The sequence below is a fragment of the Spinacia oleracea genome, chromosome 6 (assembly GCF_020520425.1).
Source record: "Spinacia oleracea cultivar Varoflay chromosome 6, BTI_SOV_V1, whole genome shotgun sequence".
Lineage (NCBI taxonomy): Eukaryota > Viridiplantae > Streptophyta > Magnoliopsida > Caryophyllales > Amaranthaceae > Spinacia > Spinacia oleracea.
In genome coordinates this window covers 136,389,107-136,407,427 of record NC_079492.1, presented here as the reverse complement: position 1 = coordinate 136,407,427, position 18,321 = coordinate 136,389,107, and the positions used below count along the sequence as shown (strand labels likewise).

Here is an 18,321-nt window from a genome sequence, read left to right as displayed (position 1 = left end):
GGAGGGCTACCGCTTTTGTTCTACTGCACCAGGAGTAGTGCGGAATCGTCTTTTAGGACAGTGGTATCCCACGGCGCAGCAATTGTTCATTATATGTTTATCCAATTGTCCGCATGTTTCAGATAAGTCCTTCTAATTATCTTATTGTTGCAACATCATTTTGTTATTTAGTTTATTCGAAACAATCTAAAAGACGAGTGATTTATGTTGCGTATCGTTTTATGATGTTGCTGATTTCACTTATGAGTATTGTTAGTTCCTGTATTTGTGATATACATTAGCTTTTAATTTATGAGTATGCTCCGTTTTTGGAATTTAACACGGAGTATATTGTATATGTTAGCATTTCTGTTGCTTTAGGGGATAATTGATTTATCTGGCCGTTTGTATACCTGTGCCATGACGGAACTTCTTTATTTGGTAATGGAGTTTAGGTTTGTTAATTTGGGTAGATATAGATACAAGGCCTTATATCTTCCTCTGTCACCGTACTACTCATTATTGGTTTAGTGTAAATTTCCTCATTTGTTGGAGACCTCAAGTGCCGAAAAATGACAAAATGGGTTTCATTCATTTGTAACTTATCTTTGTGGATTTGTCTCCCAATTCCCAAAATCCTTTTACTAATCTCTCAGCACTTCTTTTCGACCATATTATTGTGCTTGTGGTCACTGGTTTTAAAAGTTAACTGTACCATGAATTGGGAAGTCGGGATTCGAAGAAATGGGCGAACAACATGTAATTTCGGATTAAACTCGGCCTGAAGTACTGGAGTACTTTTTGTTCAAATCTGCTTCTTGTATATGTTTTTAATAATGTTGTTTTGCTTTTGATATAAAGGGAGTAAAATCTGGTCGTTGTAATGGTACTTTATCATAGGTTGAAACAGGCTTTTGCGACTCAAATTGTTAGTAATTATTTTTGCAAGATCGTGGGGGTTTATTGGGATTGCCACAAATGGGGTGTTTTGTAACGGTTGTTGCATCCCAGTATCAGCAAGTAAACCCTTGTCTCCATCATTGTCGAGGGCTCCCGTATTACTAATAGAATATGAGATCATCTTAGAAAGGAGCCCGTAACGAAATCACCTACGGAACATTGAATTTAACTTTGTGATAATAAAGACCATTCGATCGGTGATAATACAGGTAATATAGCTCGCAATGGTGTTGTGTGCACACTTACTTAATTATTTATTTATTTTAATAGTTGTGGTAAACGCGTAGTTTGGTTGACCTGATGTTCTTTAAATACTACGTATTTGTTTGGGATGAATGTCTGAATATTTTAGCAGTTTATTCGGTGAGATATGATATGGTTCATGACTAATTGTATTGTTGCTAAAGTGAGATAGTTAATGTTCAAGTAATCCTCTGCTTTGTTAAATCTTTAGATGTCTAAATCCTTGAGCATTTGCGTTATGACTGTGATTTTGTAACCAGGTTATTTTTGGTATAAAGGGAATTAGAATAGTGGTAGTACTGCTATTAGGTGCGGGTAGATTGGCTAGAATTACGCCTGCATTTTATATTAAGCAATCAAGGTTTTTCAAATACTTGATATTATGTACCATAGTCAAAGTGCAATATTGGATTTGTTTAGCGTCATTTTCCTTTGTGAGTTGCCACTTTGTTTGAGCAAGGATTATTTATGTATCGTTAATTGGATTAGGCCGAAAGCTAATCGAAATGGGAAAGTATAGTACGAAGTACATCATATTTCTTTGATAAGTTCATACTTTCCGTGTGATCTTTACATGCTTATGATTTGAAGATCACCCTATTTATTCTATCAAACTTTTACCTCTATGTACTTTTTTTTAATTTAATCTCTCATACTCTCGTGTTAGGTATTTTATTTAATACTCTAGCGGAAAATGTGGGGGTTGAAGTTAAAGTTTCAACATAATGAGTGAGTAATTTGGGAGCGCAGTTGCATTTGTCACTATTAAGATTGTATAGGTTTATTAGACTCACAGTTGATACGACTACCTTTCTGCATTGCTAGCAATACTTATGAGGTTACTTATATATACTACTTAGAGAACAGGTGCAGTGATGGTAGCGTACCCAATAGGTACGGTAGTAAGGAAGTCATTAATTTCTTTAAAATATAGTTGTCAAACTATTATTATTCATATATGTTTTATTTGTGCCCCTTTATGCATACCATTTGTTTTTGGTATATAGTTGTGCAATATGGGGGTGAACTAGTGTTTGAGACTAACTAATACGTTTTTTCAAACTTGGTTATTGTGAGTATGTTTGTAAAGCTATGAAAGGATCGTTACAAGCACTTAAGTACACAAGTGATACGAGAAGTTTTATTAAATACTACTCTTTTTCTTGGCTTATAACGTTTGAGACTTATTGCATGTGTGTACCCTAAACTATTAGTTTTGGTTGTGTCAATATGAATTGTGGTAATCATATGTTTTTGGTTCTCACACGCTATAGTGATGTTGGTGAGACTAATATTTCTAATGTCTTAAGCCAAGATGAAGGTTCGAGGTCAATTATATGGTACTTGATGACTTGGTAAGGCAAATGAGTTGATATGCACATTTAATCTTATTCTCATTGCATGGAGAATGTTTGGTAATTTTTAATTTCCTAATATGCACATGTTGTGTTCTGGAATACTATATTATTGATAGTTTTGAGAAAGTACTCTCAAAATATTATGCTAATAAGTTTATAAGTACAATGCGGTGATCACTTACTCTTGATTTATGTTGCCTTGCAGTTGGGACGATCACACCATTACTAGTAAATATATTTTTCACTAGTTGGTAATGTAATGAAAAGATGAAAATCATAAGTATGTTGCACTTTACACTATGAAGTTGATTTCATAAGATTGGATCTCAAGTGTCAAGAGAACAAGCTTTTTAAAATTGGTTAAGTCGTTGAAGGACTTAAGCAACCTTCTAAATATCGACATGGCAAGTTTAACAAGACTATGTTTGGTAATGGTTTTCATGTCATAAGCATGATTCTCTTGGATATGTGATCGTTTATGTTTATGTGAATGATGTGATCGATTTTTTTTTTTTGACGCTAACTTGGATTGAGTAAATGAGATAAAAGAATTTCTAAATTCAGATTTTTGAAATGAAACATGGATGAGGCAAATGTGATTTTGGGTGTAAATTATAATAACTCTAAATTCCATTTGTCTTAGTCAGTCTCACTAAGTTGAAAAGTTGTTTAAAACGTTTTTCTCATTTAATGTCGATCAAGTTAGAACTATTTTTGGTTCAAACATCCACATAAAGATAAATAATGGTAATCTAGTTTGTCAATTTGAAATGGTAAGATTGTTGGTAGCACTATATTTCATATGAACTACACTACGCTTGACTTTGATTATTTTATGAGTGGCCTAAGCAGGTATAATCATAGCCCAAATAATGATTATTGGGATGCTATAAGGTGATTGCTTTGGTACCATGTGAGTATCATGGATTGGAATTTGTACTACTCCAAATTTCCAGGAGTGATTGGAGGGATCTCGTGATGCCTATTTGGTATTTGATAATTATAAAGTCCCCTCCAATAGTTGTTATTCTTCACTATAGGGGGTGGAGCTGTATCTTGGAAATCTTGCCAGCAATCATGTACTGACTGTTATGTAGTATATGGAATATGAATTTATTGCTATTGAATTGGCAGGTTCTGAGGTAAAATGGTTGGGGAATGTGCTTGCAGATATTCCAATGTGGGGGAAGCCAGCTCCTTCAGTTGCAATTGTTGTTGCAAAGAACCATGCCTATAATGGAAGAAAGACACATTCGTTTGAGGTATAAAGTCGTCAAAGATATGTTGTCTATTGAGAAAATCTTTAGACTGTGTAAAGTCTGAAATGAATAAAGCGGATCCGTAAACGAAAAGGCCTATAATGAAAACTAGTTTAGAAAACATTGGAAGGGATGGGCTTGAGGCCCATTGGATGAATTGTAAAGTAATGGACTCCTACTCTCAGAGTTCAAAGGACAACATTATGATACAATTCGGAAGCACAAAATTTTATTTTGTCCGTCCCCTAGATGTTATTATGTGCTTGTTACAATCGGAAAGAGGTTGAGCATACGGCTCTTAATGAACCCATATCCATATTTTTGGTGGTGTGAAGGTAGCTCACACTTGATGGGATTCACCTACGTAGGTGTGGAAGTGTGGCCGCTTCCTATGAGAATTGCGATATGGGCTATTCTCTAGAGCACCTATGAGCATATCCAGGTCGGGCGTATGGCCAGTATAAGGCGTCACTTTTATTTGCGGAGTCAAAATATCATACATATTCAGTTGCGTGCTTTGAGTGACGGGTTTCTAACTCCCTATCAAGTTCAATACGAAAGTCACTTGGTAGGAAAGAAATCATAGCTCAAATGTCACTAAGTGTTAATTCAAGTCGAAAGACATTGGCACCTATTCAATTGGTATGTTTTGTCCAAAACCAATTCATTCTTTTCTTTCTTTTTCTCATCTTCGAACCTGTGGGGGATTGTTGGAAGTTCTTGTTAGGAAATACAAAAGAAAAGAGTGTAAAAATGTGAATGTTGTTTTTGTCCCACATTGAAACTATAACTCATTTCCTCTTTGTTTATATATTGGGTTGAAGGTGTAACTCTTGTTTGAGAAAGTGTGAGAGTGGTATGGGTGGACACATAGCACACTCACGTGCGCGCGTGTCGGCTGGCCGGGTTGGGTCAGGCCTTGGGCCTTGGGCTCTTGGGAATGTGATGCGCGGGCGTGGGGTGGGTTTTGTGGGCCTTACATATTCTTTTCGTACCGGGTTGTTTCGGTTAAAACATTGTTACGGGAATCTATATTGATTACGTAACCGTTGGTTTAATTAGCCTTAATGGCGGCCGTTACAATCTTTATTATTCTAGCCGTTTTTGGTCTCTTGCTTTTCCTAAAGTTTGATTATTTAATCAAACTTTGTACCTTCCAAAAAAGAAATACGTAATACACAATTCCAGAAAAACCAAACACATGCTTTCTCTCCCAAATTGCTCTTGGTTTTGGGCATATGTTTTGACTCCATTCGGATTTGTGAGTGCACACAAATTCGGAGCTGTGTTAATCCTGGAGGGCTACCGCTTTTGTTCTACTGCACCAGGAGTAGTGCGGAATCGTCTTTTAGGACAGTGGTATCCCACGGCGCAGCAATTGTTCATTATATGTTTATCCAATTGTCCGCATGTTTCAGATAAGTCCTTCTAATTATCTTATTGTTGCAACATCATTTTGTTATTTAGTTTATTCGAAACAACAACCACACTATACTTTCTTGCCTTGATTTCACAATTGTAACCAATCACTCATGAAGATAAGAAATTGTAGTACCGGAGTGACAAAAGCTTGATTCAACTTGAGAATAACGATTTTTTTCTTTCCCTTTTTTTTTTTTTTTTTTTTGCTCAATCTCATTTTTTTTTTCTTTTGGAACCTTCACACAATTTTTTTTTATTCTCCTCATCTCATTCATTTTTTTTCATTTCATTTGTTCAACAACAATCATGATAAGAAGAACTTCCCTTTTCAATACTCAATATGCTCAAAATGTATCACACTACAACTCCCTCACCTCACTACTATTAGCTCCCCCAAGCTAGGCTTGGGACTAGTAACCAATGGGGAATTTACGGGCTTGTAATGTGGTTAGTCACCGAATAAATGGCACAAGCACAACATGGGTAGAAAAAGAGGGAACAAAGGTATCTAATTTCATCTGAAGGCTACCTAAAATAGAAAAATGCCTTCGTCCTTCACAATGTGCATGTATATGAGTCATAAAACATTACTAATAGTTGCAAACCAATACTCAAAATCGACGACACACCAGGAAGCTAACACACATCCTAACCAAGTCAACTAGTCAAGCACCAAGTCCACAAGCAGTTAGTCGGAGTTGACTCATGTTTAGGCATCAAAGCAATCGAATATCAAATCATGGCTAACACATCTATATTGCCCATCATCAAATACCAAGAATCAAAACAATTTCCGCTCAAGGGGCACAGGGAAGCATGATATTGTATTCATCGGAACGTATTTTTGTATTTTTTTTTTTTTCAAAGCAATAAACTAATCTAGAAAGCATTAAACACACCAAAGAAACACACCAAAATAAAGGAATACGAAAAGAAAAGAGAAACATACCTAATATATACAGGTAATGTGAACCCCCCCAAACCAAATCAGACAATGTCCTCATTGCCTCAAGGGTACCGAACCATCATCATCATCAACAGCATCACTGATGACCTTGGCCATCATCACCATCATCACCATCATCACCATGGCCACCTTGGCCGCCATAGCCGTTGCTGCCCGCTCCAAACCCCCCGTAGTGGGTAGGCGTGAAGGTGCCCATGGAACCGGGGGCGTCGTACCCCTCTGTGGGGTAAGTAAACCAGGAAGGGTGTTGATGATCTGGGGCAATGTAGCCCTGCCTGGCGTACTGATCATAGAAAGGGAACATAGTCCTCTGGTGATCCGCGACAAACTCGTGGAAACCGAGCTCAAGTCTGCCCAGCCTCTCATGAATGGCCCCTAACTCCTCCGAAGACCCATGCTCCTCCTGTGGAGCCGGACTACCTCTCTGTCCCGACCCCCTCTCTCTACGCCCTCCCCTCCTGTGGTGGGTGCGAGGCGCGGCCTCGGGCTGTGGCTGGGGCTAGGGGTGTTCAAAAATACCCGACCCGCATTACCCGACCCGCTGACCCGCTGACCCGACACAATTAAACCGGGTAATTTTGTAATTTTTCTAAATTAAATGGGCCGGGTACCCGACCCGGTATATTTACCGGGTAGCGGGTCGGGGAATGGGCCGCTCTTTTGTTTAAACGGGTACCCGGATACCCGGTAAAAACAAAAAAAAATAAAAAAAAAAAAATATGCGTGTTTTTTAGTGTGTTTGGCTCAGAATTTAGGGTTTCATTCTCAAACAAACAAACAAACATGCGCCGTTTTTGCCTCTCATTCTCTCACCCCTTGATCTCCTCTCTTACCCTCCTTCTCTCGCACCGGCACCAGCAATACCGCCGTCGCCTTCACTTCCTCCCACCCCCTCTCTCGCTCAGGCCACACCAGCACGTACCACCGTCGTCACCTCTCACCCCCTTGATCTCCTCTCTCACGGTCTCACCTCCTTCATCAAGATTAAAGGTCTGAATCAATTTGATTGCTTTACAATTGTTTTTGCAGAAATAAGTCAATAACGAGAGGAAAGGGAAATGGAGATCAGGGGAGTGAGGGAAGTGCTTATGCAACAAGCAAAAACAAAGGGATTAAGCTTACCCGGAACTTTCTACTTTTGTTGTTATGTTTTGGGTTTTTTTTGTTCTGACCTTGATTTCTAAAAAGAAACCGGGTACCCAGTGACCCAACCCGGGATAACTAGGCACCCGTTTAACGGGTACCCGGTTATTCCGGGTCGGGGCATGGGCCGACAAAATAACTACCCGCATTTCCGGGTACCCGGATTTTCGGGTACCCGTTTAGCCGGGTACCCGGTAATGAACACCCCTAGCTGGGGCTGGGCTAAGGGTGCTGCCTGCTCACCTACATATATGTAATGGGGCTGACCCCTAGTAAAACTGGTGAGCCCGGTGGTGTCCGGGAGAGTAAAGAGAGCGTTCCTTTGGAACATCCATGACATCTGACCGGGGAGAAGTCCCCCGTACTCAGAGTGCACCCTGTAAAGGCTCCCAAAATACTCAATATCCAACAGATTGTTTCCCCGGACCGCAGCATGGTCCCTCTCAACAAAGTTTGCCACCGCTACGGCAATGTGGGTGATCAGACCACCCAAAGCAATATCAGTCGAGTAGCGATGGGTGGCGGTAGTAAGCAGCTGCATGGCCAAGTGATGGGCCAAATTCATTCTGTAACTGTCATCACCATCCAACAAATACCCTCCGAGCACCTCCAACTCCGTGCTCCTCACATTCTCCTTTTGGTCCCTCCCAAAGATTGTAAAAGCCATAAATCTAAACCAAACAAAGGGGACGGGGTGTTGCACGCTAGAGGCGTGCAAATGTTGCATGCTACCGGGATTAAAATCCCCAGTAAATTTCCCCCATACCTCACTATTGTTATGCCCCTCCCCGGGGAACCTGTTATACTCCACATTCAAACCAAAAATGGCACCAAAATCCTTGATAGGCATATCATAATCATTATTCAACAATCTAAAAGAAACTCTAGTGACATCTTTGTAACCATTCTTTCTGACATTAAACGAGCTAAGGAATTCAAGAGTAATATCCCTAAATGTCAACCTAGTCATGGAAAACATATGTTTCATACCCACCCCATGAAATAATCTCCTAACATCCCTCTCAATACCCATATCATTCAAAGTTTTCTGACAAATAAATCGAGTAGGGACTACCTTCCGTAGCTTGAGGTGTGCAATACGGGTTTGTTGCTCCTCACTAGTGAGAACCATGTTCGGGAAAGCCGAATCCGGTGCAAATTGAGGTGGTGGTGGTGGAAGACTTGTGGAAGCCTCCTCTTGTCTCCTTGTTGCTCCCGTGCAAGTTCTTTTTGGCCTTGAACCCATTGTTGAAGATGATTTTGAGTTTTCAAATTTTTTTGGTGAAATTGGTTTTTTTGTGGAGAGTGAGGAAGAGGGAAAATTGTTTGGTGGAGGTTGAAGAGGATGTGATGAGGATGATTTTGGTGTGTAGCTTGATGAATTTGAGTGAGAGATGAGGGAGATATGGAGAGTTGAAGTTCTTAGGGTTTGGGGTTTAATGGAGTTTGTGAGAGAATGAAGAATATGATTGAGATGTGAAGTGAAGGGAAAAGAAAGAGCCCGTGCATTTTAATCTGATTTTTCTCCTTTCGCCCGCCGGGCCAACGCCCGCCCGACGTGCCAGCAGCTCGAAAGCCGCCCGACGGGCACAGGTCCGCCCGTCGGGCGCAGGGAGACATTTGTGAACCTTTCCGCGCGCGCCCGGTCGGGCGCTCCTCGCCCGTCGGGCGTATGGCGACACTTCCAAATCTTTCCGCGCGCGCCCGGTCGGGCGCTCCTCGCCCGTCGGGCGTATAACGACACTTCCAGCAGCTCCGTAATGAGCTGCACGTCGGGCGCTTGGCTGCCCGTCGGGCGAAAAGAGACTTTTGGTTCTTTCGACACGCTCCCGGTCGGGCAGCTATCGCCCGTCGGGCGGTTTGCGATTTTTGCTCCTACGGATTTTTTTTCTATCTTTTCGTGCTTAGGAGCTGAACCTGTACATCATTAAACACCCAAGGACCGTAAAATGCTCTCTCCTCACCACTCATGAACAAAGAAACTAGACTACAAAACACACAAAACAAAACTAAACTATCGAAAGCAATGAAATACGGGTTGCCTCCCGCAAAGCGCTGGTTTATTCATAGGTCTCGCTCGACCTTGTTACCTTGAATATGCAGTCTATGAGGCGGAGGGGTTGAGGTGATGGACCTCAACCACTCCTACAGTAGCCCCATCATGGTACAACTTCAGACGTTGCCCGTTGACCTTGAATCGTTCACCATTCTCATTCTCTACTTCAATAGACCCAAATTTGCTTACCATAGTCACGGTGAACGGCCCATACCACCTAGACTTAAGTTTTCCAGGAAATAACTTAAGCCTAGAGTTAAAAAGTAGGACCTTGTCGCCCACCGCGAACTCTCTATGAAAAATGTGATTGTCGTGCCACTTCTTGGTCTTTTCCTTGTAAATCCGGGCACTATCATAGGCTTGTAGTCGGAATTCATCGAGCTCACCCAATTGAAGTAACCGCTTCTCACCGGCTAGCTTTGCATCCATGTTGAGCTGTTTGATTGCCCAATAAGCCTTGCCGTACACCAACCGATACGGGGAGGTACCAATAGGTGTCTTAAAGGCGGTTTTGTATGCCCACAGAGTATCATCTAGCTTATCGCTCCAATCTTTCCTAGACTTCGCCACCACTTTCTCAAGGATAGATTTGATCTCTCGGTTGGAGACCTCAACTTGACCACTCGTCTGAGGGTGGTAGGCTAGCCCAGTGCGGTGATAAACCCCATACTTGCGCAGGAGCACATCCAGATGCCTCTCATGGAAGTGTGACCCTCCATCACTGATCAAAGCGCGCGGAACCCCAAATCTAGGAAAAATGATCTTCTTGAACAGGGAGATGACTGTCTTAGCATCGTTAGTAGGTGAGGCAACGGCTTCCACCCACTTTGACACATAATCTACAGCAACAAGGATATATAAGTTACCCTTGGATGATGGGAATGGTCCCATGTAATCAATTCCCCGTACATCAAAAATCTCAATCTCAAGGATCCCGTTATGTGGCATCTCATACCTCCTCGAAATAGTGCCGGCCCTCTGGCACGCATCACAAGCCATAATAAAAGCCTGTGCATCCTTGAACATAGTAGGCCAATAAAAACCACATTGTGACAACTTAGCGTTTGTTTTAGACGGTCCATGGTGACCACCATAAGGTGAAGAATGACACCTACTGATAACACCTTGAACTTCCCATTCTGGAATACAACGCTTGTACAACCCTTCAGCAGTCTCACGAAACAAATAGGGGTCGTCCCAAAAGTAAAACCGGACATCATGTAGGAATTTCTTCTTCTGTTGATATGAAAGATCGACCGGAAGAATTCTCCCTACAATGTAGTTAGCAAAATCTGCGAACCACGGTGACTGACTGGCAAGTGCATGCAAATGATCATCCGGAAATGAATCATCAATCGGTGTAGATCCCTTACCATCGTCATACCTCAATCTAGACAAGTGATCTGCAACCACATTCTCAGCCCCTTTCTTGTCGCGGATCTCTAGATCGAACTCCTGTAGCAGTAGTATCCATCGAATAAGCCTAGGCTTGGCTTCCTTCTTAGAGAGCATATACTTAAGGGCCGCATGGCCAGTATAGACTATCACCTTGGATCCAATCAGATAGGTACGGAATTTATCCAAGGCATAAACTATAGCTAGAAGCTCCTTTTCAGTAGTAGCATAATTAACTTGAGCTTCATCTAAGGTCTTACTTGCATAATAGATGGCATGTAAAACCTTCTCCTTTCTCTGACCCAGAACTGCCCCAACTGCATAATCACTTGCATCACACATTATCTCAAACGGAAGATCCCATTTGGGAGAACGAATGATGGGAGCCGAAATCAGTGCCTGTTTAATCCTGTCAAAGGCTTCAAGACAAGCATCAGTAAACACAAACGGGGCATCCTTGAGGAGGAGTTGGGTAAGTGGTTTAACAATTTTAGAAAAATCCTTGATAAAGCGGCGATAAAACCCTGCATGACCAAGAAAACTTCTAACACCCTTCACATTAACTGGAGGGGGTAATTGTTCAATCACTTGGACCTTAGCTCGATCCACCTGAATGCCCTTATCAGATATCAAATGTCCCAAAACCATCCCTTCAGTAACCATGAAATGACACTTTTCCCAGTTCAAGATTAATTGCACTCTCCACATCTCTTCAAAACTTTAGTCAAATTTAGCAAGCAAGAATCAAAAGAAGTACCATAGACGCTAAAATCATCCATAAACACTTCCATGATAGACTCAATAAAATCAGAAAAGATACTCATCATGCAACGTTGGAAAGTAGCAGGTGCATTACACAGACCAAAAGGCATCCTACGATATGCAAAGGTACCATAGGGACAGGTGAAGGTGGTCTTTTCCTGGTCGTCTGGATGTATGGGAATTTGAAAGAAACCAGAATAACCATCCAGATAACAGAAAAACTTGTGACAGGCTAGCCTTTCTAACATTTGATCAATGAAGGGAAGGGGAAAATGGTCCTTTTTAGTAGCAACATTAAGACGCCTATAATCAATGCACATGCGCCAACCTGTGACTACCCTAGTTGGTATCAACTCATTTTTTTCATTTCTCACCACAGTTGTCCCCCCTTTCTTAGGCACTACCTGAACGGGACTCACCCACTTAGAATCAGACACAGCATACACTATACCCGCGTCAAGCAATTTCATAACTTCAGCTTTTACAACATCTTGCATGACAGGGTTCAAACGATGCTGGGGTTGGATGCATGGTTTATGATTCTCATCTAGATGTATCCTATGCATACAAAAGTCAGGGCTAATACCCTTTAAATCATCAATACTGTACCCAATGGCCTTTTTGTGCCTTTTTAACACAATAAGAAGTTGGGATAACTGGTCTGCATCAAGTGCAGTACTGACGATCACAGGGCAAAGTTGTTCATTATCTAAAAACGCATACTTAAGGTTAGCAGGAAGAGGCTTAAGTTCGGGTTTCTTTACCTCTTTAACAGAACAAACCGGCCGAACTAACCTCTTCAATTTGGTGCTCTCCGGCTCGGATTCTCCACCATTAAGAGCCAACTCCAGAGCATCCACTTCAGCACTCCATGAACTGCTATCACCTGCAGAAGACTCACAACAAAGCACTGCCTCCAAAGGGTCTCTTTCGAGAACTTGGGAGACGTTATCACGAGTAATAAAATCGACTACATCTATGCGATAGCATTGTTCCTCCTCTAGCATGGGACTTTTTAAGGCACTATTCAGATTAAAAGTCACCTTATCATCCCCAACAGACAATGTCAATTTCCCACTTTTAACATCAATTACCGCCCCCACCGTGTGAAGGAAGGGTCTACCTAAGATTATGAGAATTTGAGAATCCTCCTGCATGTCTAATACTACAAAGTCTACAGGTATATAGAATTTACCTACTCTAACAGGGACGTCCTCTAAAACACCTAAGGGGTATTTGACAGAACGGTCGGCCATTTGTAGAGTGATATTGGTAACCTTAAGCTCGCCCATATTCAGTTTAGTACAGACAGACAAAGGCATGACAGACACACTAGCACCTAGATCACATAAAGCTTTATCAATAAATACGGTGCCAATGTTACATGGGATGGAAAAACTCCCGGGGTCCTTAAGTTTAGGTGGAGACTTGTTTTGCAAATAAGCACTACATTCCTCAGTGAAAGCTACAGTCTCTACCTCACAAAAAGCACGTTTCCTGGTCAAAATATCTTTCATGAATTTAGTATAAGCAGGAACCTGTAAAATTAATTCAGTAAAAGGAACCGTTACCTGCAAATTTTTGACCACTTCCAAGAATCTGCCAAACTGCTTGTCCAGCTTATTCTTGAGTTGTCGGTTTGGGAAGGGGAGTGAAATAGGTGGTACTTGAATATCCGCCCCCTTCTTAACCTCAGTTGTAGCCTCATTCTCATTGACTACCTTTTCAGCTTCCTTTTCACCCATAACTACCTTCGGGATTTCCTCACTGACCAGATCACTAGCAGACACCCCGGAATTAACCTCAACCGGCATAGAAGGACCATCATAATCCCTACCACTCCTCAATGTAATTGCATTGGCAGTCTCCCTATTTTCGGGCTGTGAAGGAAGTTGGCCTGGTGGCCTCCCTGCAATAGTTGTAGCCATCTGTGCCAATTGTGTACCAATGATCTTGTTATGAGCAGTAAGAGCATTGATCTTTGCATCCTTTTCACTTAGAGATTTTTGCATTTGTAGCATCATGTTTCTCATCTCTACTAGCATAGGGTCGGGCTGTGTGGCTTGAGGTTGTGGTTGTGGGGGTGATGTGTGTTGTCTAGAGAACCCAGGTGGCCCACTAGACTGCTGGTTGTAGTTGTTTCGGGGTTGGAAAGATTGTTGGTGTGGGGGTTGATATGGTTGTGGTGGTGGATGTTGAACTTGGTGAGGGTTTTGGATATTGTTGCTCCTGTAGGAAAGCAGAGGGTTATTTTTGTAGCCCTCATTGTAAGAGTTGGAGAATGGGTTGTTTTGTTTGTAGGATTGAAATGCATTACATTGTTCAATAGAGCTCCTACATTCCTGTGCATAATGACCAGACATTCCACAACTTTCACAAATAGTAGTAGGTTGGGCACTCATAGCAGCTACACTAACAGGTTGGGCAGATTGAGCATTGGCCGCTTGCATATTATCAAACTTATAATGTAAAGCAGTCAATTGGGCAGTTAATTGTTCAATAGAATTTAAATCATGCTTACCACCCCTGTTAGATAGACCTCTAGGATTTCCATACTGGGCATTGTGAATGGCTATCTCCTCAATCACCTCCATAGCTCTAGGCACCTCAAGTTGCATGAACCTCCCACTTGCAGCTGAATCCAACAAACATCTAGACTCATTGCCCAAACCATTATAAAACTGCTGGATCAAGAACCAATCTTCCAAACCATGGTGCGGGCACTCTCTTTGCAAATCCTTGAATCTCTCCCAAACTTCGAACAAACTCTCATCCGCTTGTTGTGAGATACCTAATATCTGACCCCTCAGACGAGCCGTTTTCTCAGGTGAAAAATATTTAACATAAAAATCAAGAGCCAAGGATTCCCAATTATTGATTTTCAAAGCCGCCCGATTCAGCCCATTAATCCACAGTTTAGCTTTCCCACTCAAAGAGAACGGGAAAAGTATCTCCATAGTCTGCTCCGAAGTCAATCCCTTTTGCTTGATGGTGGAACAATATTGGATAAAGGACTGAATGTGAAGATTCGGATCTTCACCTGGTTCCCCACCGTACTGGCGTCTCTCGATCATGTTAATCAATGCACGCTCAATCTTGAAGGTCTCAGCTGCAATAGAAGGCATGATCGCCTTCGGTAGCACGGACAGACTTGGCTTAGAATAATCTGTAACCCGTGGGGTAGGTGGCGGTATCAGATTTTCGTCACCCATCTCGATCTCTGAAACTGAATCTGTATCTGAAGGAAAAAGATCGCCAATATTATGATCAGAATCAGAGTAATTCCCACACTGTGCAATGAAAGTTCTTCGTCTACGAAAGGTTCTTTCGGGCTCAGGATCGAATGGAGTAAGATTACTAGTACCTACGGTCCTGGGCATAGACAAAGACTAACAAAACAATGTGAGATCCAGTCTCAAGGAACGTGAGTTCCTTGAGTAGTAACAAACAATAATCTAGGATAAGCAATCAACAACAGAAAATAGAACCGTTTCCCCGGCAACGACGCCAAATTTTGACAGGCTAAAGTCGTATTACCTAATAAAAAATAACCTAAGGTCCACTAGCTAGGTAGCAAGGGAAGTCAGGATCGAATCCACAGGGAAACAGTGTTCTTTCTACTATTAATCAACTAAACTAGACTATTGGGAAACAAGAATTGGTTGGTTTGTATGCTAAGACTACGAACGATAATTAAACAATTAAGAATTCTGGAATTAAAGGATCTAGGGCATAGGTTCACCAACAAATAACAATCCAGGACGATAAACAATCACAATAATCAACAAAGCAATTAATTAGACTAGCATGCTCTCTCGAATCGATACTAATCATAGACTTGGAATTAACGGGCTCTCGCTACGTATTAATCCTAATTCCACCTATTGACACAAGCCTAAACATCAAATTGCATCTCTCGAATCTTAACTTGATATTGCCAAACTACCACAATTAAACCTGCGCAAATCTAATTGTATAGTAATAATAACCAATCAATAGGAATTAATTACAATGCCAACAATCACAATTATTCAATGTCCCTTCATATTATTCATGGATCCCCAAACCCTAGAAAATAGATTTACTGAAGCATATTAACAATAACCAAAACGATTAACATAATCGAAAGCATTATTAAGGCAACACAATGAATGAAATTAAGGAGCAATACCTAATTGAATGGCAAAGGAAATTGAAATCTTGAATTTTTATTGAATTAAAACTAAGTGTTTTGAACTAAATTTGAGAGAAAAACTAAGTTTAGGAAAATAATCTAAGTGCTTAATACTAGAAAATAAGATCATAAGGTGTCTCACTAAATTAACAAAGGCTATATTTATAGTTTAGCCCAAAAAGCATTAAGAAAAACCGGAAAAACTAAGTAAACCGCGCGCAAAAACGCTTCCTAGGTTGTCGTCGCCCGGTCGGGCGACCAGCTCGTAACCCGCCCGTCGGGCGCAGGTCTGCCCGTCGGGCGGAGGGAGACTTCTGGAAATCTTCTGCGCGCGCCCGGTCGGGCGGCTCTCGCCCGTCGGGCGAAAAGCGATTTCTGCTGCTGCTGCTTCTGTTGGGCGCCCGGTGGGCACCGGGCGAAACTCCGCCCGTCGGGCGCCCTCTGACGAACTGATCCTCTGCTTGCTCGCCCGATGGGCGAAGGGCAATCCACCGGGCGGAGGGCTAAGTGATCCGCCCTTCGTCCACAACACCGAGTCTAACTTCCGGGGCTCGATCATGAACATCTAGGGCTCCCGTAAGTCGACAAAAGTCGTCCCGAACTCCCTCGGGATCCTATAGTGGCCTAAATCATCAAGAAACGGGCCTAAAAAGACCAATTTCTCACCAAGTATTCCTGAAACTCAAGGCACACTAAAATACACAGATTAGTACTAAAATGGCTCCTAGGAGCTCATTTGACGCATAAAAGTACTAAGGGACGGGGGTGAAAACAATATATAAAACGCACATATCAGTACGACATTGGATCGTCAAGATACTAAACGATAAATAATAGCCGTACAGCATTAGACGCAAGATGAAAAAGGGAACAACCAAGTTGTTAGCCCACGAGCCCAAGCGCGGAAGCGCTAGGCCCATGGGCTCAGCAACATAGCAGCAACGACGGCACACCAATGCTAAGGCCCATGGCCTAGCTTGCTATGCGAGAGCGGGGCAAGCATCAACACAGCAACAGTAGCAACGTTGCACTACGTGTTGGCTTGGGCGTGACCCAAGGCCCAGCAGCGTGCGGGTTGTGTGTGTGCGTGTGTGTTGGCAGACCATTGACTTTGTGCTTTGGTTGGTTAGCCTATTTCTTTCCCTAGGGTTATTCTAATAACTGAAGCACTCCGTTTTCCATACTACACTTGATCAAATCCTAGATAAAACACAAGAACCCTAATTCTCCGTGTGCCTCAAAAAGTTGATAATTCCCCAAAGCCAAGTACCTTGTGAAAGTTCTAAGCTAACGGAATCAAGGAGGATCTGAACGTGTTGGTGGACGATTTTAAAGGAACTACAGTGGAGTTCTCGTTCGTGTTCATGAGGCAAGGGGGAGTACACGCATCAAATGTATGTATTTGTTTAATCCATACTTTTGCATGAGAGTCGGGATCTGGGATGCTTTTCGCTTTGTTAATAGATTAGCACTAAATCCCAACAAGTTCACCTTATTTCTCCTTATCTGATCTGATCCGATTTGAACTTATCTGATTTGATTTGATCTGAACTTATTTTTTCCGATCTGAACTAATCTGATATAATTTGATTTTTCATAATTAAGTTTTAAATTAAAAAAACTACAATTATTAATATTAAATAATTTACATGTAAAATAAAATTTATTCAAATTTATAATATACTCCCTCCGTCCCAGAATAGTTGTTACACTCTCATGAGCACACAGTTTAATGCGATAAGTAGTAGTGTGGTTATCAATTATTATTTTATTAAAAAGTAGATGTGATGTAAGTTAGTGGTGTATTTTAATATTAGAGGAAAGAGAATGTATGATATTTTTATATTGAAATATAGGAGAGTTTAAATTAAAATATTTGTGTGGTGGGCAAAAGTGAGAAAGGGGCATCTATTAAAGTATAATAAAAAAAATTCTAAAAAAAGTTGGAAAAAAGTGTAACGAGTAATCTGAGGCGGATGAAAAAGAAAAGTGTAACGAGTATTCTGGGACGGAGGGAGTAGTTATTATAAATTATTTATTTGAATTTAGTCATTATTTACTTATTCCATATACTAGATAGACTTGGAAATGGTCTGGATAGATCGGTTCTGATTTGGACATTATCTGGACAGAATCGGTTGAGTTGGACATTATCTGGACATACCGGTTCTGATCTAGACGTATGGGTTCAGATCTGGACATATTGGTTCAAATTTGATATGATATGTACATATCATTTCATAATTGGACATGATCTGTATAGATCAGTTCTGTTCTAGACATGAGTTGTATAGATCGGTTCTGATCTGAACATGATATGCACATAACGGTTCTTCTCTAGACATAATGGTTCTAATATGGACTTGATGGTTCTTATCTGGACAAGATCTGCACATACCGATCATACCGGTTCTGATCTAGACATAATAGTTCAGATCTAGACATGTATACATATCGGTTCTGATATGGACATGATTTTCATAGATCGGTTATGATCTGGACATGATCTGTAGATATCTGGACATGATATGTATATATCAGTTTTGATCTGGACATATCGGTTCTAATTTGAACATGATATGTACAAATTGGTTCTGATCTGG

The 18,321-nt window shown here is 41.3% G+C and overlaps 1 non-coding gene across 1 annotated transcript; it reads left to right on the top strand.

Moving 5' to 3' along the window:
* Positions 1-14,250: 14,250 nt before the first annotated feature.
* Positions 14,251-14,357, top strand: LOC130464471 (small nucleolar RNA R71). Its single transcript, XR_008924881.1, has one exon. It is a non-coding gene; the product is annotated as a small nucleolar RNA R71 (small nucleolar RNA).
* Positions 14,358-18,321: the final 3,964 nt, after the last annotated feature.